Below are 23025 nucleotides of genomic sequence, written 5' to 3'. Positions count from 1 at the left end.
GTCTGTCTGTCTGTCTGTCTGTCTGTCTGTCTGTCTGTCTGTCTGTCTGTCTGTCTGTCTGTCTGTCTGTCTGTGTGTGTGTGTGTGTGTGTGTGTGGCAAATGTTAGATTATATGTTAAACACCATTATGATGTTCTGATGTTCTCTAGTTTTTCTTTACAATATGTATATGACACTTATAAGTGTCATAGTAAATGAGTCCACTAGTACTAATGGTTCTCAAATGTTTTATTTGCAAGAACCCCATAACTCCAGACTGTACAAATCAAACCAAATGGACGGGTCCATTTGCATGGTTTAATTTGTATACTCTGAGTTACAGGGTACATTCAGGGCTTGTCTTTATGTGTTTCTGGTAATATTATTTTCCGCTCATTTTGTATGTCCGTGGTAAAGATTTTTGACAGAAACGTTGACAGAAAATTCCACCACATTCCAGCATGTCGATGACCCCTGCAGGTCAGCATGGCGAGGACCCAAAATGGACCTTTATTTGCAAACTCTCAGAGTTAAATTAACATTGATTTTATAATATAAATGGGGGTCCCAGAGATGGAAATGCCATTAAGTGGGGGCCCGTAGCCTAATGCATGTCAAACTGGGGGTACTTGAAATTAAAATGGTTGAGAATCACTGCTAGAAAACCTTCTGCCTTCTCTTATGTGGGTCCCTGGTATATCTTTTCAAATGGGGGTCGGCGAGCTAATAAGTGTTAATTTGGGGGTCCTTGACATTAAATAGTTTATTAGCCACTGATTTAGATATAATCTGTTTCTCTCAATTTAGATATAATCTGTTTCTCTCAATCAATTGCTGAAGTCTCTCTTCTCTCCATCTGCTAATTATCTGTCTATCTCTTCTCTTTAAAAAAAAAGTCTACACACAAATTCACCAGTAATCTATGTCCATAATTTACAAAAGTCATTTGTTAAGTGAATAACAACTTTTATTTTTTTTCACTTTTTTCCCCCCAGGGAGTTTCTGCGCTCAGAGGCGGACTTGTGTGAAGAGATGGAGTTATCACCACCATCTTAATCCCCATAATTCCCGAATCTTTTTTAAAACTATAAACTCTGTTACTGGTCCTCCCCCTAGTCAGCCTGTGGAATCATCCCCAGAGAAATGTAGAGAATTTCTTATAAACTACTCAGAGAGAGTCATTCATAGTATGTTGCAGGATGTAACCTCTCAAATCAGAAGTGATGAGTGTAAATATGGCGATGCATTATTTGTTTTTAAAAAGGGCCGTGACAAATCTCAGCATAGCACAAAAAATGAATTAACTGGGACGGCTTGTGTTGGCTGCCAAGGAGATTGACAAACGTGTCACGAGTCTTAAAGTTGTGATGCAACCAAATTTCAGCTGGCAATTAAAGCAGCCAGGAAGGTGTCAAACTACAGTGCAAAACACTGGAGATGTTAATTAGCAATGTAAAATGTCCTATACATGTCATGACATTTTCAGGTCTCTCAACAAGCTTGCTAAAGAGAACACTCGCAATTGTGACAAAATGCCATGCATGTTTTGGCTTGAGAACAAAAAATGTTTGAGAGGGAGGCGAGATACCCATCAGAGGTAGCCTGGATCCAGCCCAAAGATCCCGCCCACTCTCAGGGACTCTTGAGGGAAGCTACAGTCTGATAATCAGGCTACATCAGAGGTAGTCAACATGTATGAGGTTAGAGGCTCTAATTCTTATAGGTGGTTAGAGGTGGTGGTGGTGGTCATCATTTGCCTTTCTGTACTTGTAGATAACACCTGAGAAGGTGGAGGGTTTGGCTGAGAAGGAGGTGGTGAGTGAAGGACTGAAGGAGCACGGGCATTTTGGCAGCCATCTTGAAATTAATGGCCGCCATCTTTGATCTTCAAGTGGCTCGGTAAGGTTTGTCTGGTAAATGGTGTATTTACAGTATATAGAGCCTTTATCCAAGGCGCTTTACAGACATTGACCATGTCTGACACACACACACACACACACACACACACACACACACACACACACACACACACACACACACACACACACACACACACACACACGAGAGTCTTAATGAATAAAATGCCTCAGCTGAGTGGAGCTCAGCTGATTTCATTCCACAGTGGCGAGGCGCACAATGCTTTTCATAATATTTAAATATTAAAACGGCGGAAGTAAACACATGTGTTTGGGCTCTGCATTAGCTATCCAACTCCATTTAACTTTGTTTAATATGTTGATAAGAAGTAGAACATGCAGGGATTGTGTGTGAGGGATTTATATGGATCATGTGCGCTGCAGCTGCTGGCCTCGTTATTAAACACTACGTAATTAATGTTCACTGCAATAACGTCAAGTTCCATATTGTCCACGTTGCCCACGTAATGTTACAGTAGCCTACTACCTACATGCTTATTTGGTTACAAAAAATGTTTAGTTGTAGCCTATATTCCATTGCGCGTCGTGCATCATTGATTATGTGTCCAAAAGAACAGATCTACAAGCTGTCGACAGCTTGTATGTCTGTTTAATTTGGGCGGTAGCCGACATGGCGCACGTTACGCATTGGAACAAGCCGTGCATTTGAGAGGCTGATTGATGTAAACCGTAAACACAGTATTAGATATTTAATAGCCTTTAAAGTTGTCACTTGTCACGACGATATAGCTGTAGCTCTGTTTTGGAACATTGCATGAATAAGATGAATGAAAAAGGTTAACTTTTCGAACGGAGACACTATACTTGGACATAACTCCGTTGGCGTTACTTCAGTGAAAACTAAATGGAGATATACTTAATCAGACTCCTGTCCTGGAAATAGGGACTTTAAGCAACGACTGTTTCAGGACGGCGACGCTATGCGGAAGTACGGCGGCTATGACGCCGTCGCCGTAGCTGTTAAAATCGTTAAGCAAACAGCCGTCGGCGACGGCGACATTGGTTCCCATGGTGACGCGTCTATGCAGCATGTGTCAAACATAAACACATAAACACGCCGATATTGCTTAATTCTTACATGCGCTGGACACGATCAGCAGTGGAAAGAGGAAGGTGTTGGAGCAATCTGTGTTATTCTAAAACCGTTTTTATAAACATTTTTAATATGACATATGGTATTAGTGTTATTTCTTCATTCAGAGCATGCCAACACATTACACAGCATAAGAGAGGTGATGGAGCAATCGGTGTAAATGTATGACAGCTATAATTTCAATAAACATGGTTATGACATGGCGTTGTAGACACTACGTGTAAGTGTAGGTTCTCCCGTAGTAGAAAGGGCTGTGACGGAGAGCAGGTTTATGTATCGAGCACTGATCCATTTCCGGTCGCCGTAGCCGACTGCCGTATCCGTCGTTGCTTAAAGTCGCTACTGGCTGTGCATGGTGACTGTGAACAGCGGGTAATGTCGACACAGTGCGCAATTGTCTATGATTTGATTGATATTAAAATATAGCCGCAAAGAGCGGCAGAGCGGTCAGGTGCAAGCTTGGCTCAGGGAGGAGGACGCCCCTGCCATGCAGAGTCCATGGCACTTTGGATATTAATAATTAGTTTTTTTCGACAGGAATTCCCGGGTAGCCCGGGAAAAGGTTGGCAAATGAGCCAAATACTGTTACATTGAAACCAGTTAATTCTTCTTCTAACCATTTCGAATTGTGCAAGTTACATAAGCACAGCATTTGGCAGATCCTACGCTAGTTAGTCAATTTCCTTATTAGCCAATCAGCAGGACCTACAAGCCTGAGTTAGATCCACCTTGATTGCTATATTAGTCCCACCCACCCACACTGGGTGATTGGCGCCCCAGCCACGGTGAGGCATAGATATATAAGAAATAGATGCCTCACTGGCCGTTGCAGTTCATTGGAGCGACGTGTATCCCAATGAAGGCGGAAGTGCAGTGCTGAAGGCAGTCATGACAATATACATTACAATACAAAACAAGACAAACAAACAAACACAAACAACACAGTTATTAACAATACAACATCAGAGCCAGGGGGGATTAGATTACTAACAGAAAACATTAAAGAGTGAACACAAAGCAACAGTTCTCCGCAGCTTTCTTATTTAGAAGTTCTGAAGGCATTTGCTGAAGGCGACTGCGTCGCTGCCCAAGTGACGTCACTCATGCGACTCCTCCATGTCTCTCGCTGTCACTCAAGTGACTACTGGCCAATCACAGCGCGTCTTTTCCGGGACTTATGTTACGCACGCGGAAGCTTGACAAGCTTCCGCTAATGCTTTGCAAGGAATGTCGGGAAAATTGTGCCTTCAATGGTGACACACGCCTCAGAGCCGGAAAGGGTGTCTACGTATATATTAGCCTGGTTAATAAACCAGACCGAATCAGCCGTTGGCAAAAAAAAATTGCCTACCAGCGGATTACGGTCTGGCGAGGCTCAGTAGCACGCCTCTTTCCTACAACCGAGAACAGGTCGGACCAATCGGGACACGGTATGCAATATGGGCGGGCTTTGGTACAGTGACGTTCAATGCTTGAGACTTTTGACTGACAGTAGCTCTGACCAATTGCGTCAAAGAGAAAATGTTTGAACCCGCCCCCCGGGAAATGAAATCCAAGTGGAGCCAGCCCAGACTAATATACCACGACAGTGTTGTGTGATATTAGTCTGGCTTATTAGCCAGGCTACATATATATGTCTATGCGGTGAGGCCTGCAGAATTCACCACTCCCGAATGAAGTGTCTGGTGCTGGGAATCTGGTGCAACGGACAGGTCCTGGACTTGGTGAGAGCATGAGTGGACCTGCTGAGACCTGGTAGGAAGGGCCCGGACAGGAGTCAGACCACAGAGCCTAGTCCTTCGGTGTGTAATCAAAATGTATTTTGATTTGTGTTTCACTGTTGTCTCTGTACAGTAAATTGACAGTAAATTCTGGACCAAATGACCATAACGTACCAAAACATGTCTAACAATAAATATGTTCTTGGATTGAGGTCTATGGAAATCTGGGTTGTTCAACTACAAACTTAAATCAGAAATAGAATCAAAATTGCAGCTTACTGTTAAATTGTTTCCTGTGTTGACACTTGTTAAATTTGTATTCAGGAAGCGGAGATTGTCGACTTTCTAATTAATTTGAATCCCCCACCCACCCCTTTTTCCCCTCACTGTATATGTTTTTTCCCCTTTTTACCTTCTCTATGATGATTTCCTGTTTTTGGTACGTCTCTAAATGTTATGATCATCGAATCAATGTTATGATCATCAAATTCCTTCTGGGCTCTGCCTTGAAGGACGAGGTTCTGAAGATTGCACCAGTGGAAAAGCAGGAAAAGGGTAGCCTGGTTAATAAACCAGACCGAATCAGCCGTTGGCAAAAAAAAGTTGCCTACCGCGACAGTGTTGTGTGATATTAGTCTGGTTTATTAGCCAGGCTAGGAAAAGGGGACATCGCACAAAAGGTTCAAGGTGAGCCGCTATGCTTCCATTTATGCTGCACTGTAAAACTGTTGCACGTAAGCTCTCTCAACACATTGTGAATATATCGTCTGGTTGCTTTTGGCTAGTCTGTGTGTGCATGCGTGCGATATATGCCTCCACAAGTAAAACCGAATTTCACAGGGGGGTTAGAGCTTCTTCTAACACCTACATTTGTGTAACATAGCCCCACCCTTCGCACAGCGACGGGACCAGCACAATTCCATTCAGAGTGAACTGTTTGATAAGCATAGCCACAGTGCAAAGTTCCATTGCCGTCATTTGTCACATTACATGCAAGCCATTTGCATATATGTGATTAGTTGACTGGCCGCTTTGATTTTTTTTTAACAAAATGAAGATGCATGTGTCTCTTTTAATTTGCACTGACTTTTAATGTTTATTTTTTAAATATTGTTCAGATTGTGTGCGATGACGACGACGAAAGAAAAAGACAGACGTGTCCTGCAGTGTTCACTGGTCATCTGAAACAGGGGTTCTCAACCCGTGGGTCGCGACCCCTCGGGGGGTCGCCAAATTATTTTAGGGGGTCCCCAAATTATTTATTTTTTTCACGATTCTTCAAAAATAGCAGACCTACAAGCTCGTAGCGCGCCGCTCGTAGCGCGCCACTCGGTGGCGCGCTATGAGCTTGTAGATCTGCTATTTTTCAATAGCTAAATTATAACAATGCTTAAAACACCAAAAGGGGTTCCCGCCCAAAATGGTTTAAGGTTATTGTAGCAGTCCATTTATATTGGGGGTCGGGAGGGGGCGGGGCAGGGGTCCCGAGACATTGCCAAAGCATTTCCGGGGGTCCCCGGCCAAAAACGTTGAGAACCCCTGATCTGAAACAGTCATCCATGAAGGGTAAAGATAAGCTTGCTATAACAACTGAGCTGAGGCAAAAGCATCAAATACAAAATTCAACATGCATGGCAGATTGTGGGCACGCAGAGTTGTTAGAACAAGCAAACACAAGGTATGTTGAGTTGACTGTATAGATGGTGAATTTGACATTGACATTGACCAGAATGGCTTGGGGATTAATAGAGGTGGCTCTGCATAGCCTTTTTGCCTTATATTGAAATTGACAATAACATATTCAATCCAAAGGTCGCACAAAACCGACGGCAGCGGTTGGCCACGGGAGTAGGTGAACTTCCTCTTTTCGTGCTGGCGTCAAGTGAAGCAAAGCAGTCAAGCAGATCAGGCAACGATAAGATAAATATCTGATTCAAGCCGCTTCAATCGCTTACATTTCGTCGCGCGTTGGTTAAAAAAACGAAAAAAGACCCGACTGGTAAACATGTCCACACAAACGACTAGTCACTATCCACAGTTTATGTTCTCATCTGGGGGAGAGAGAGAGAGGAGAAACCGCGTGGTGCTAGCTAGTGCTAGCTAGAGAAGCTATTCCAAATTTGCGCCACATTTTCACGATTTCACGCCACTTGAGCTTGTAGAGCTGCTATTTTTCAATAGCTAAATTATAACATAATGTTTAAAACACAAAGGGGTTCCCGCCCCCAAAATGGGTTAAGCTCTTCTTTAATCCAAAATGCTGATATTCTGCTCTAGAAACGGGGTAAAATGGAACATCTGGCCCCGTCCCACTATCACATGTTGGGAGGATTGATTATGGAAGGAATCTCAATTTGTTCCTCTTTGTATTCTTTCCTCAAGCCTGTCTTTAACTCAAGAGATTTCAACTAGTTACTGGGTCTGTGGATTACAGACGTACAGAGACTTGGTGCATTTATAGCTGGATATCATGTCTGTGGACTACTCCCATTCAACAGCACCGGATGCAGAGAGGAGAACATAGGCCTAAATAATGCCTCATTCCATAGAGGAGAAATATCGGCCAAAATAGTTTTTTTGCCCCGATTTCCGATATGAATGAAGATGATGGTATCGGTGACGATATATCGGCCAAGCCGATTATCGGTCATCCCTAATAGGCCTATCTCACAGCCCCCTTTCCACGCCCCCTTCCGGTAGATAGTGGTGTCATTTGAGTACCACAGACGAATAACAGTCTAAGTCCACACTATTGATCCATAATATATAAATGATAGATAAGGGGTCAGGACAACGAGGCCTTTTCGTGGAGGGGTCAGTCTGAAATTTGGACTTAGACTGTTTTTCGTCTGTGGTACTATTTTAACATTAGCATTTACACGTTTTTTTCTCTGGAGAATCTAAGTACATTTCCTAATGTAAAAATGTGACAGACCAATATTATTATGAAGCAAACAAGATGGTAAATCAGCTCGAACAGATAGAACAAACCTTACCTTGAGAAAACAAAAGTTGTAGACTTCTTAAATTACCTCTGTTAACATGTAGTGTCTATGGAGTGATGTCACGCTATCACCACTAACGCGGAAAGGGGGGCGTATTAAGGGGGCGGGGAAATTCTGTGAGATAGGCCTATTGTATTTATAATGCACTTTACATTTGCTCAAAGTGCTACAGTAAGCAAATGCATGCAATAAAAAGAAGAATCATCACACACCACTGGATCTTCTCACAGATAATGTGCTAACACTTTGACGCTCTGCGTTGTCATTTACAGTCACAGCCTGAACAGAGGAGGCGGGGCCCCCGGCGTGGGGCAGTACAGTAATGCCCCGCCCCCTGGTAACTACCAAGGAAACTACCGAGGAGGAGGAGGTGGTCACCGCCAACACCACCAACACCATGTCCCACGTAAGAACCACAGACTTAACACTGAGGGCCCTATTATGCGTGTCTTAAGTACCAGGTCTTATGACTTAACTTAAGACCTGGAGGCGTGGTCAATGCTGTTTGGCCACTCAGAATAGCCAAATGGCATTGATCACGCCTCCAGGTCTTAAGTTAAGTAATAAGACCTGGTACTTAAGACATGCATAATAGGGCCCTGAGAATGTTACTGTGTGGGGAGGGAATGCACCATGGCTAATCGTGCGTGCGTGCAAGAGATGGAGACTTTGAGACTCTGTGGGCCCTATTATGCGTGTCTTAAGTACCAGGTCTTATGACTTAACTTAAGACCTGGAGGCGTGGTCAATGCTGTTTGGCCACTCAGAATAGCCAAATGGCATTGATCACGCCTCCAGGTCTTAAGTTAAGTAATAAGACCTGGTACTTAAGACATGCATAATAGGGCCCAGAGTGTCCTCCTGTCTGACTTTGAAGTTGATGAACAATGTCCTTTGGACCACGGTGCTCACGGGCCCGCCAGCGAGACTCCACGCTATTCCGGAGGCACTTGATGCAAATAAGGAGTATTTTGGCTCCTCCGGGACCGTGGTTGTCCATTCTGGGTCTTAAACTCGCCACTGAGTACCACAGACAAATAACAGTCTAAGTCCACACTATTGATCCATAATATATAAATGATAGATAAGGGTTCAGGACACCGAGGCCTTTTCGTGGAGGGGTCAGTCTGAAATTTGGACTTAGACTGTTTTTCGTCTGTGGTACTCAGTGCAAAGCTCTAGCAGAGCTTTGTTGTTGTGGCCTGAAAGAGTCAGTTTGATTCTTATAAGCTTTTTATAAGATTCTCTATCAAGAAGGAAAATGTGCAATTGCCAGTTGGCAGTTCTTTTTCTTATTAGCTTATTTAAATTTGACTGATCTATTGTCAGATCTATTGTCTATCTTTCAATTAAAGAAAGACTTGATTTGCCTGGAGGAGTATATAAGTGGGTTAAGTTTATTCATAATAGTTTAAGCCTTACTTTGTCATATGACTGATGGGAAAATAGCCGTGCATTGTGTGAGCTTTTGGCCTGGCTATTTCTTTGCCATTTCTAAAAATCTTAAAACACTGAATGGGGCTCCTGTCCAGAATGGGTTTAACACTTCAGTGGAAATGTTCTTGTGGGCTACGGGCAGTACGTGTGCAAGTTGTGCACAATACCGTTGTTGTTTTGCTCTATGTTATAACTTTCTTGATCAAACAAAAAAACATCAAAAGTAGAAGATCCAGAAGCTTGGCGCGTTTTGAGCTTGTCGATCTGCAACTTTTGCTGTTTTTGAATTTTAATCCTGAAAGGTAACTGTTTTGGACATATGCGGTTCCACCCGACAGACCATGTTTGGCACTGATCAGACCCTCTTCTAGCCTCTGAGGAAATGTTTTTCAAAGATTAAAAAAAAGAAGGCAAAATAGCCGATCTACAAGCTCACAGCGCATGGCTATTTATTTATTTACCTACTTGACACCAGGTTGAAAGTGGTTTGATTTAGTGTTGGCTTCAAGGATTTGACTTGATAGTTGATAGCTACTGTATGCATCTCATTGATTTCGAAGTGAAGTTAAACTGTATTGATCTGTATTGATCATTTGAGCCCGCCCTGGCCGCAAGTGTGCAAATCTGAGCCACATTCTCATTCTAGGCTACTTTCTTATAGCGTTATCAAAGTTTAGACCTTGATAAGGTCTCAGGCGGGGGTTGACACTTGTTAAATTTCTATTCAGGAAGCAGAGATTGTCGTTGTGTTGTTTTCTCCTGAAGGACCAGGACCTGAAGGACGAGGTTCTGAAAGTTGTCACTGTCAAAAAGCAGGACAAGCGGTAATCCCCCCCCCCCTCACCAGGTTAAAATCCCCCACCCACCCCTTCATAATATCGGCCGTTCCTGGACACACAGCAGGCGGGGGTTCCAAATGCTGGAGCCCACCCTGGGACGGCTCGCTGCCTCGCATGGGCGAGTCCACTGACACGCCTGTCCGCAGTGCTGCAGCCAGCGCTCTGCTGAGGCACAAGCTCGCAGCGCTGCAGCATGGGAGCGGCTCGGTCATGTGGGGTCGTTGCGGCACGCTCCTCCGACGGTCCAAGCCCCTCCATCTCCTCCCGGGATCAGCAGCACCTCCAGCTCCAACCATCAGCGGGTTCTCGCTCTTCCCCCAGCAGCAACACCAGAGCGGCCCGTTGGCCGCCCATAGGCCTACTCCTCCTGGTCCTTCCCGTGGCCAAGCCGGGCCGTGGTGGCCAGTGGCGTGCACAGACATTTAGAGGGGCAGGTGCTCAAGTTAAAAAAGGGCAACTTGTGCAGCGCGTGGAACCGGCCGGTTGCCTTAATCCATTTTGGGCGGGAACCCCTTTTGGTGTTAGCATTATGTTATGCTTTAGCTATTGAAAAATAGCAGATCTACAAGCTCATAGCGCGCCACCGAGTGGCGCGCTACGAGCTTGTAGGTCAAAAAAAAGAAAGAAAAAAAAAGTGTGCCCTTTTTTTTCAAAAGGGCACATTGCCAAAAGGGCAGGGGGTGCTCTAGCACCCCCTAGTGTCTATCTGTGCACGCCACTGGTGGTGGCCCATGCCTGCGGCTGCCAAGGCGGGGAGGAAGAAAAGGACTGCTTTGACCTTGTGCACCTTTTTTTTTAAATAGCATGTTTTTTACTAAGTTTAAAGGCGTAGTGAAACGGAAATGGTGGACATTTTATTTTGAAGTTTCAGACGGTCTCAAGTTGAAACACCGCTATGAAGTTTCTGAACCAATCAGAGCGTCGCATCCCTTCAGGGGATGGGACGGTAGCTAGGGACGGGTAGCTATGCTACGCAGGACAGCGTGTGGATGTTTGTTTACAAATCAGATAGTCGGCAACCTTTACCAGTTTACTCTTAATGTGGCTTATTTCTACCCTATAATGTTTTCAGATACATTTTTAGCGTGATGATTAAGTTGAAACCGAGTAATACACTCTCTGGATGTTATCTTGAATGGGAATAAAAACGGAAGATTTCTGTAATCAGTAGCAGCTGTGCAGCCTGTGCTGGACGGATGCGGAGATATGGGGAATTAAACTGGTGAGCTTCATTTGTATTGGCTTTTATCGATGTTGGCCTCGACACGTCATCACGCAGCACGTTTTCGTTTTCAGGAAGTAATAAAAAATATTCTTTTGATATAAAAACACACAAAAATTAGAATTTTCCCATTTTTTTGGCATCCATTGTTAGGTATGCCCATATGATGACCACGGATATGGTCTAAAAGTGTGAAAAACTATTTTTCATTTCACTACACCTTTAAAGCAAAGCTGTTATTTTCATTTATATTATAAATACATTTCAAATCAAGCTTATACACGTTTTCTGTGCGAGTGAAACTCAAAACTTCAAATGTGTTCAAGGAAAGAACAGGTCATCTGGTTTAAGTTCAACTGCAAGACAAATTTTTACACAAATACACTTCATTTTTATTCATAGGGGCTTTCCTGTGCTATGTTTTTCCATTAGGTATTTTAACAGGGCACAGCACAACAAACAAATGTTAATATTTGGTCTAACATTGCGCATAAAATTAAGGATATGATTTAGTCAACTTTTCCCTTTTACACATGTGGTAAGAAATTTGGCACAGGTATGCGTTTTGTGACATTGGTTCTGGAGGGGTGGATGGGTTTTGTTTAATAATGGCAAGACTTGGCCTTGTCCGTGGCAAATTAAAGATTTAGTTTTTGAGTGGTGCAACCACTCCAAGGAACAGCAATGTCCGTGTCAACCGTGTTTGTGTGTGTGTTTGTGTGTGACTATGAGCAACAGTACCAATGAGTACCAAAAGGGGCGCTGTTGTGCCAGAAACAGAGAGAGAGAGATAGTGCTGCACTGTTGCCTGCTAATGAGAGAGGGGGGGGGGGATTGCACACGGATGTGATTTTTGAGTGGTGCAACCACTCCAAGGAACAGCAATGTCTGTGACTTTGTGACGTGGTAACCTATGTTTGTGTGTGACTCATGTGTGACTCATGAGTACCAGTAGGGGCGCTGTTGTGCCAGAAACAGAGACGGAGAGAAAAGTATTGCACTGTTGCCTGCTAATGAGAGAAAGAGAGAGCGAGCGAGAGTGAGAGAGGGGGGGGGGGATTTGCACCACTCAGTTCACACGGGTGTGATTTTTACATAACATCAACATCATGTTTTGATCATTACACCCAATTACTGAATGTCAGTCTGCAGGTTTTCTTCAGCGTACATGCCACTGATTTACTATGACACTATATACACTTAATAAGAATAAGCATAAGAATAAACATCACACTTGTGTAAAGTGAGCACGTCTGACTTTTAGAGGCCTGCGCATATATGGCAGGGTCACTTTCATTCATTGCAGATTTACTCCCAATTTCCCAAAACAGATTCTGTATTGCATTACTATCTTTGGAAAGAGAATATTGTCAATGAGCTCGGAGTGGGGAATTACTGCCCTCTTCTGGCCAAGTAGTGTATAACACCTGATTGAAAGCACTGAATGACTGAACTCTTTGGCCCCTTTTCCACCAATATAACTTTGGTTCTGGAACTGGTTCCATCCTAGATTCTTTGGAACCTTGGTGCTTTCACAGAACCGGCGGGCATTTTTTGGTTCCATTTCCGAACCAACGTTTAGGCTTCTGAACCAGTTCAATTTCAAGTGGCCCATTTTCCACTGCGGTTGAACTGCTTCGTTGTTTTTTCCCCCCACCATAGTGTGGTGTTTTTGTGGAGGGTTAACACAACTCTTGCTCTCTGCTCTGCCTGCTTTAACTCTCTCCTAGCATTACGCACAGACCAGAGGAGATTTAATTATTATTAATTATTATTATCTTTCTGTAGCTCCAGATGATCTCTGTGCCTTAGACCCACTGTTGACCTGTCTGTCTAGCATTAAATGCTGGATGAGTGAGAACTTTCTCAAGCTAAATGAGGATAAGACAGAAGTTCTCATAATCGGTTCTAGTGAGCAGAAAGAATCGATAAAAAGCAGACTTGGCAACCTGACTGTAGAAAGTAACAGTACAGTAAAGAACTTGGGGATCACTATTGATTCTGAACTGAATTTTAATTCACACATTAATCATGTTACCAAGATTGCCTTTTTTCATCTTAGAAATATTGCACGAATCAGAGCCTATTTGTCACTGGACGATGCAAAAACGCTAATCCACGCCTTTGTTTTTTCTCGGCTTGATTACTGCAATGCACTTTTTTCTGGATTGCCTAAGAAATCAACTGACAGATTACAACTTGTCCAAAATGCAGCAGCCAGAGTCTTAACTAGAACTAAGATGAGAGAACATATTACTCCAGTCTTGGCCTCATTGCACTGGCTTCCGGTTGTTTTTAGGATTGATTTTAAAATTATTTTACTTGTTTATAAAGCTCTCAATGGTCTCGCACCTTCCTACCTACATGACTGCCTGCCGAAATATGTCCCAAACCGCCCCCTAAGGTCTTCCACTGCTGGCCTGCTCGCTTTGCCTAAAAAAATGGCAACTAAAAAATACGGGGAAGCAGCTTTTTGCTTCTACAGGCCGACGGCGTGGAACAAACTCCCACTGTACCTTCGACAGGCAGCCTCTGTAGACATTTTTAAAGCTCAGCTCAAGACCCACTTCTACACCCTAGCTTTTAATTGATTTATTTGTCTTTTAAAAAAAATGTTATTCATGTCCTCACTGTATTGTTTATGCCCTGCCTTTCTTTTCTTTTTTTTGTGTAAAGCACTTTGAGCTGCATTTCATGTCATGAAAGGTGCTATACAAATAAAGTTTTATTATTATTATTATTATTATTATTATTATTATTAAAATAATACTTAATACATTTGGAGATCAAACCACCAAAACTCAAGAATATCAGAATATTGCAGGTTTACAGGTGTAAAGAAGTGAGTGAGAAAATTCATGGAACTTCCCATAACCACAGGGGGATGTTTTCTATCTTGATTTCCCTGTCTCTGTGTGTCTGTCTCTGTGGCTCTGTCTCCCTCCCGTCCTCGGTTGCACTCAGAACATTGCAAATCAACTAATGATTCCCGAGCGTGGCGCACGCTGCGGCTCACCGTTCCAAGAGATGGGTCAAATGCGGAGAACAAATTTCACTGCGGTAACGTCTGTGACTTATCGTACGACTTTGACTTTGACTTTGACTCAATTAGTACTGCATATACAGTAAGCTGGGCAGGTCTGGACAGGATTGAAATGCCCAGAGGTTTTCTTTACTTGCCGGTGGCAATCGTGCACTACTTTGCCTGCTTAAATGTCTTGGCTATATTATGCCATATGGGTTCATTCATTTATTTCCTCTGTTCGTGGAGCTGCCTGTTAGATTCTGAAGCTCATGCAGCTAAGGGATTGTCATTTGGTCATGTGGGAGTGGAGCTGGTGAGATGAAGATGCATGCCTAGACAGACAAGGACAGACATGAGGCCTTCTCTAGACACACATCTGCTTTCATACTTGTTGTTCTCTTCCTTCTCTCCTTTCTCTTCCTCACCTTCCTCGTCTTGCGAGTTGCAGGCACCGTTTAATCTCAACAGAATGTACAAGCCCGGGGACTTGATTCTGGGTGGCTTGTTTGACATCCACCTCTCCTCTGTGTTCCCTGATCTGTCCTTCACCTCCAAGCCACACGACACGACACCACTTGCTATGGGTGAGTATATCGCAAAGTCAACAGCAAGCAAGAGAACAGGGAACTTGTTCTCATGTCTGGTACCGTAGGAGTATAGTCGATGTCATACATTTATACGGGTGCATGTGTTTGGTCTGACGTAGTAACAGTCCTATACAGTCATGAGTCCGACACCCTACCCTAAACGTAACCTCACATGAAGCCACGTGTTAAGTTTTAACCTGCCCGCATGTGGGGAGCCATGGGATGAGTTTTTACCCACAGCACAGGTTATAGTCCGGGAAGTGATTTTTGGCTGAACGTGGTTTCGTCAGATAAAGTTTTTTTGTCAACTGATTCTTGTAGCTTGGGGTCACCTCTTAATAATTCCAGAGGGTGCCCAGTGATATCCATTGGGATTTTTTTGTTATTAGCCCCTTAATGCCCGAAACACAAAATAATCCACCCAAAATAGAGTTTATGGTATTTCATGCAAAATACTTGGTCTAAATGCATCAACTTTGATTTCTACAGTGTTTATTAATGTGGATATGCAATCCACATTGTATAAATGTATGATTAATGCATTATTTATTAATGCATATTATTAACCCCTTCATGCCTGAAAACCCCAACATGCCATAAAATATATCTTTTGAGAATGAGATTGTATGCACAATAATCAAGTCAAATGTATCAAATCTGCTTTCTACCATCTGTATTAGTGAAACTGTAGCATATTTCTTTTCAGGTTGAAGATGGTGGCAACAACAGCCAAATCCAATTCAAATGATACACTCCAAAGTGTATGACCTAAATTACATCTATTCAATGGTCATCGTACTCCTGTCTAGTGACTGTGATGTTGGAGGACGCCCTTGCCTATGAGCTGGCACCAGTCTTAACTGCCATGTTCACAGAGGATGGAATGCAAATGTATATACCTTTTTTGAAAGGATAAGCCCCTTGAGATGCATCATCTCATTTTAGAGGGGGTCCTCAACACAGATGAACAGCAATAATAAACAGCATCATCGAATAAGCAAGGTATACATATGAACATGCATATTGGAAAAGAGGCACTGGCAGCACTTTGTTTGTTGTAGAATGACAAAGTCCAAGGAAAAAAAAGATTAGAAGCATGAGCACGGTGTTAGAAGATGAGTGGAAATCGATTCTTTAAATACATTGAGTGCCCCTGGTGAGTTATTATTTTTACTGCCTCCTTTTACCACCTATGCGTCGATGATGTGATTTGGGTTGTTTATCAAATATATAATATTATGTACAGTGCATAAAGTTTGAAAAGAACATATTTACTTGCAGGGAGAGATCATGCGAGTGGAGGTCAGAGTGCACTGTGCTCCAGGTTATCTGAGAGTAGTAATTCTAAGGCCCTGAGTCAGGCAGGCTGCTCTCGTGGTCACATACTGTACGCACGCACGCACGCACGCACGCACGCACGCACACACGCATGTATGTATAAGAAAACTCTTAGGATTTAGAAGGCACTTCATTGCAATCAGGCAGAAGCCTCATGCCCTCATCTCCGTCCTAAATGTTTGTAAATGAACACCCTACTTTGGCGCTCATAGAGCGCCAAAGTCCTGACGTCACTCGCTCATCCCCTGGTTCTGCCTGGTTCACGGAAGTAAATCTCTATGGAGAATAACATGGGGTCATCTTAAAATCGTTTCATATAAGCATTGTGGTCCAAAAATAAACAAGCTGTCTCTGCGTTATTGTCAGGGAGGTGTCTCTGTATCGTTTCCGACCGTCAGTCACTCAGTCTGTTTCTAGCGAAAATGTAACTAATTCAGCAGCAGTAACAATAGCGTTTTCTCTCAGTCAGTTGATTCTTCATATCCATATGAGTGTAACGGCCGGGATGACATGTTTATTTTTCAAACAGTTATTATATGAGGCGATCTAAAAAATCCCCCTATGGGGATTACAATGCAAATAAAAAGTACATGAACCCGTGGCGCCCTCTACCGATATTGATGTCAGACTTCGGTGCTCTATACTACATGCTGTAGTAGTAGTTTTCAACCAGTGGTCCTTGAGGAGGTTCCTGGTGGTCCTCAGCTAAATGATGGAGTTGGTAACCAAATGGACCATTAAAGGTCATTAACTCTTGAGAGCGTAAAATTTTGGTTTCATCACGCTCTCAAGAGTCAATTATTGTTAAACATCTGCATTACTTAATTTACAAGAAGTCTACACAATTAGGGAATGTAGAACAATTGTAATTTTGAACCATGTTTGCCTGTTATCTCCTATATGGTAGCCTACCATATCAATACAGTATCGAATTGTGGACGAAATCCAAAGACAACAAAATTGTGTCTTGCGACGCTAAATCTTAAGCTTTTCCGGGAATCTGGCCGACACGGCAACCTGCCTGTAGTGAAGTAAGAGTACACTACTACTTGGAAATACTCAAGTAAAGTACAGACAACTCTGCAAACAACAAACAAAAGCAGCAAACAACGCCTGCTGCTCTTTGTCCCCTGGTCCGAAGTTGGTACCTTCTATACGTTGTCATTCTCCCTCTGTGTTGTTGGAGAAGACATACGGTCTCCTGTCTACGAGCTGGTCTACGCCTGTTGGGGACGATGAGGAGCCTTGTCGTGTCCACGGTGTTCCTGGCGGCTGTCGTCTGCCTGGCCAAGTCAGCACGGTACAACCAGCTGGGCGGGGATCTGAAGAAGTTTGTCGATCTGACGATTATTAGAGCAAATCAGCAGCTTGATTATGGCCATCTGAATTTCGATGGAACTGGTCAAATAGAAATGGTAACGTTGTTACTATACTGATGTCCTACTGTATTATTATTGTATTTGATTATTGTCTTGAATCAGTGTGTAGCCTATACTGTATGTATGCATGGTGTCTGTAGCGTTATAGGCATGTGTTCTTTTCTGAAACAGATCAGAGCTGCTATTAATGTAACTGCTGTTATCTTAAGGCTAGTGTGAGTGATTGATTTGTATTTTATGTTAACCAATTTAGACCTGAGGTCGATTCTAAAAGAATGGCTTCTAAATCCTAACTGTTTCTATGTCAGTGTTGCTCAACCTTTTTCACGTCAAGGACCCCCAGAATTGATCTGTATTTGGCTCCGGACACCCATCTGAAAATATGTAGTTCCAGGGTTCCCCCAGAAGCAAAGATCTGAGCTAAAAACTGTGACGCGTTGTGAGCTTGTAGATCTGCTATTTTCAGACCCCAAACAAACAAAATTACTTGTCTTTTAGTTCTACTGGATCTCTTCTCCACTAGTCCCTCCCTAACATTTTGTTGACAAAATTGTCAATGTATTTTGTTTTGAGGTTTTTCGTCAGTGAAAAAAGGTAGTCGACAAAAATCTTTCATCATAGTTTTAGTCGACAAAATCAACACTGAACCACATATTAATGTGTTGCTTATGTGTGCTCATTTCTTGTACCTCTTTTAGGGCGGAAGCGGAAGGGGAGTGGTGATAGATGTGCGTCTAAGAGCAACCACCTGCAGAAAGGCTACCGGTACCAATGAATACAAACATCGTCCTGAGTGTCCATTCAAACAGGTATGTGAATTTGTGAAATACATTCAACATGGAATTGTTACGCGGTGTGGCTTGGTTGAATGCTTGATTCTGATCAGGTCAATCCCTGAATTCATCGGCCTGTTATATTTTAAATAATGACCTAATTTATTGATCTCAATAGATCTTATGCAGAGTAAGACCGTGGCCATCTTAACCATTAAGTTAAAGGCAGGGTGGTAACTAGTCACAATTTGCCATTGACAGCCCATACATCCAAACAGAAAAGTCCTATCTGATTGTATTAAATGACGTCAAACTCACCAACATTGCAGCTGTTCGTTTCCCCAAAAAATCCACTGTAGACTTTGATTTACTTTCTGTCAAGAAATTTCGTTGCAGTGTTGGAGTTTGGAAGTGCTCGTTGCACATAATGCACTATGCAGCAGGATGTTGCTTTACTTTTTCTAACCGCTGTTTTCTAAGATGATGTACAGATGAAACCAGCACTGAGCAGTGTAACCACATACTTTATGGTTGAGGTACAGTACAGATACAGTACAGGTACAGATTGAGATGAATTCTTGTTAAACATCTGTAATCTGCAAGAAATCTACACAATATAGAGAATGTAGAAGAATTGTTATTTTGATCAACGTTTGCCTGTTATCTCTCCTAATTGATACCGACATCAATATACCGCTGTTGAGGTATCAATAATGTTCATTCTGTCTGTGTTTCATCCTGTCTGTCAGATCCAGGTCCGATGTATGGTTTGTAGCGAGCGTGGAGCACCTCAAGCCTTACTCAATGAAAATAACTACCTCATTGACTGTGTACGGAGAAGAGACGAGCACACGGTATGTACAGTATAACGCCATACAGTAGAGAGAAAGAGAGAGAGAGAGTACACGAAAGGTGCACCGAAAAGACAGATCTCCATGGAGGGCCGCAAAAGGGTCACAGACAGACAGACAGACTAGACAGACATGTTGAAACGGGTGCTATGACAACGGATATAACGGGTATTGCATACTAGGGTGGGGTATGCGATCCTGATTTTCATTGTTCCCAACTTGCATCGTTAATTCCCAAGTAGGCCAGTGCCCGACCGGCACAGATCTAGTGATGATAAAAACTTGTATTATTATTAAAATTATTATTATTATTATTATTATTATCACATGTACTTCAAACTATAACTATTTGTAAATGTATCTATTTCAATGTCATTTTCTTTCAATGTCATTCTCTATGGCATGCTCGTTGTAATCCTAGACTGACTGGGTCAGGATCACTACTATCTGCATCTGTTGATGATGATGGAGTGACTCCAAAAACGGATCTGTCCAACTTCATTCAAAGTAATGATTATTCATTTTAATTAATTTCAATGTCATTTTCTTTCAGCGTTACTCTCTATGGGATGCTCGTTGTAATCCTAGACTGACTGGTGGGGCCTCCATCCTCTTTAATTGAAGATGATGGAGTGACTCCAACAACGGATCTGTCCAACTTCATTAAAAGTAATGATTATTCATTGAAATTTGGGAAACTAATTATTGTGATTTAATATAAATTAGCGAATTAACGCCATGGCACAATGTTGCTATTTACAGGATGGCAAAACGCGCATAGTGCTGGGCGCAACCATAGAATAATAAAAGGATAGAGGCCGAACCGGAGCGACAGCTCATGAACAAACATTATTTATGAACAATTGAGACCTTTTGTAAAGTAATCACTTCTGGAAAATAACAGAAGACACAACACATTATTGTCTGCTGTGTTGTTATTCGATGTGTACACTGTGTCATTTTTATAGAGGTATGGTATCTAAAGAGCACAAAGTACCGTTTCATGGCGTGTTGATAGCTTGCAGATCTGTTCTTTTGGACAACATAATCAATGATGCACGGCGCGCGATGGAATATAGGCTACAAGCCTACAACTAAACATGTTTGTGACCAAATAAGCCAGGTAGCCTACTGGCTACCGTGGACATGGTGGACAACATATGGAACTTGATGTTAATTCAGACTGCATTATGCAGTGAACATTAATTACGTAGTGTTTAATAACGAGGCCGCAGCAGCCGCAGCGCACATGATCCATGAAACCCGATGTTTCAAAAACCTTCCCTCACAGACAATCCCATGCTCTTATCAACATATTAAACAATGGCAAAGTTAAATGAAGTTGGATAGCTAATGTACAGCTAAACATATGTGTTTACTTCCGCCGTTTTAATATTTAAATGTTATGATGAAAGGCATCAGTTTGTGCGCCTCGCCACTGTGGAATGAAATCAGCTGAGATCCACGCAGCTGAGGTTCATTTGTGCAATTGTAGGCTACTGCGGGGGTGTTCTTTTTTATTTCATTCATTAATGTGGGTCCAAAAAAATACAGTAATGACTCTCGTGTGTGTGTGTGAGTGATATTGATCAACGGGATGACGGCATTGCAAACCGGGAAAAAAACAACTCGGTTACCACGGTAACCAAAGCAGATATGTCGATGCAGGGCGGCTTTGCGTTGAGTTGTTAAAATCAGTCTGAATGCACAGATCGGATCTGGTCACTTGCAAACGGTGTTGCAAACGGTAGTGTGAATGACCGGGCCAAAAGATCGGATTTGAGAACAAAATCTGATTTGAATCGGATCTGACTTTATGTGACTGCAGTCTAAAGCCGGCCTTATATTGTATTGGCACACAGAGAAGTATAAATCAGGCATTACGACTCCAGTATGGCCTGCAAATAAAATCAATTTTAGATGTCAAAGTAAACTGTACATTTAGTCGACAATAACTAGACTAAAACTAATTGAACTAAAACATTTCAGATGACAAAAATCGGACTAAAACTGAATCGTATTCAAAACACTACACTACACTTCTGTCAAAACTAATCTTGGGTTCCCATAACCGCTGTTTCAGCCAATCACCTGTGTTTAATTACAGAGCCGAGTGTTCCAGTCATCACGGCCTTGGTCGACATACCAGAGGCTTCTGTGCAGATCCGCTGAGCTCATAATGCATTTTGACCAGCACTTATATTACTTCATAAACCAGCTTGTTGTTATTCATAAAGCCTTAGAAGTGCATTGAAATTCTTTATAAATGTGATTGTAATGCATTATAGAAAAAAATAAGATTAAACCTGTATGTGACAAATACCTGGGTTACTTTATTTTGTTCTTCCTCATTCGGTGTTTTGGTTTTGTTTTTCTTAATGGGATTCCTGCTGTTACTTTTTTTGTCATGGCGGCCTGTCCCACCTGATGTATCGTGTGAGCTCCGACTGTAGCCTACTGGTTTTGGTCAAATATGTCACACAAACACAACAAGCGTGCATGGCACAGTGCTGGGACTGACACCACTGTAAATCCAGACATATGACAGTAAAAGGTGCAACCAATTAATGTTATTGAATTTTATTGTCAGAATTAATTAATTGCTGTCATTGAGCGTTTCATATATTGAAATGTTATTTAAAGGATAAGCTCCTTGAGATGCATCATCTCGTTTTAGAGGGGGTTTTAATTCAGTGAAGGGTGTCGGTAGGCTGTTGTAGGTGGGCTCATGCAGCAGGGGGCACCGCAGCCATATTGGAAAGACATTGGGCCTCAGCTTCCTTACTTCCTCCTCCAGTGGGTGTCGGCCCAATCCCAATCCACTCCCTTGCTGACTCAATGAGCCCTCACTGATTTAGCTGCTCGTTCATGTGAAGTCTGCGAGGGCTTGAGGGATGTCCCATTTGAAATCGGTAAGTCAGTGAGGGCTCAGCCCCGCCCCTTTATGCACCCTTTGCCAAAGTCAGCATCGATGCTGACTTTAGCTGACGTTGGCAAAGAAATTACCCACAGTTCATAGCGTTACCAGGGGAATGAGGGGGATCCTCCGAACGTCAATCATTTAAGTATGCAAATTAGTTATGTATCGCGGTTAGAATGTCAACAAACACAACAGTGCTTTCTCACTGTTCTCAAAGGGAGACGGAATGGAAGGATAGGCTATATATTTAATAACAATAATAATAATAAGGGAAACATGATGAGAAATTACTAATGAGCAAATAAGTAAAAGTATATGGAAATGCAATTTATGATGAATATTATTATATATGAATTATGAATATTACAACCCCTATCACACAGAAAAGTGTATTTATGAAACTAATAATAAAACGACATAAATAGACATGATAGACATGTCATACATGTAGGCACTGGCTGTGAATAAGTAAAAATACTGTATCATGAATGGCGGACGCATCTTCAAAGTGCTGTCCCATTCCTTTCACAACAATGTGGAGCCCTTGCAGCCTCTCACCCTCAAGCACTTACAGCTGACGTCACTAAAGTCAATGAGGGTTCAGGGCTCAGGGCTTGAGGGAGGCAATAGGCCTATCTCACAGCCCCCTTTCCCCTCCCCCTTCCGGTAGATAGTGGTGTCATTTAACATTGGCATTTACACGTTTTTTTCTCTGGAGAATCTAAGTACATTTCCTAATGTAAAAATGTGACAGACCAATATTATTATGAAGCAAACAAGATGGTAAATCAGCTCGAACAGATAGAACAAACCTTGACTTGAGAAAACAAAAGTTGTTCTTAAATTAACTCTGTTAACATGTAGCGTCTATGGAGTGACGTCACGCTATCACCACTAACTCCGAAAGGGGGCGTATTA

General features: G+C 42.4%; 1 long non-coding RNA gene across 1 annotated transcript; it reads left to right on the top strand.

The window, feature by feature from the left end:
- Positions 1-18270: 18270 nt before the first annotated feature.
- LOC306940896 lies at positions 18271-21416 on the top strand. The gene is made up of 4 exons (XR_013792071.1): positions 18271-18372; positions 19086-19190; positions 19741-19856; positions 21295-21416. It is a non-coding gene; the product is annotated as an uncharacterized lncRNA (long non-coding RNA).
- Positions 21417-23025: the final 1609 nt, after the last annotated feature.

Source organism: Electrona antarctica (assembly GCF_951216825.1).
Source record: "Electrona antarctica genome assembly, chromosome: 17".
Lineage (NCBI taxonomy): Eukaryota > Metazoa > Chordata > Actinopteri > Myctophiformes > Myctophidae > Electrona > Electrona antarctica.
The sequence above is the reverse complement of the archived record's forward strand: the minus strand, read 5'-3'. Positions and strand labels throughout refer to the sequence as shown.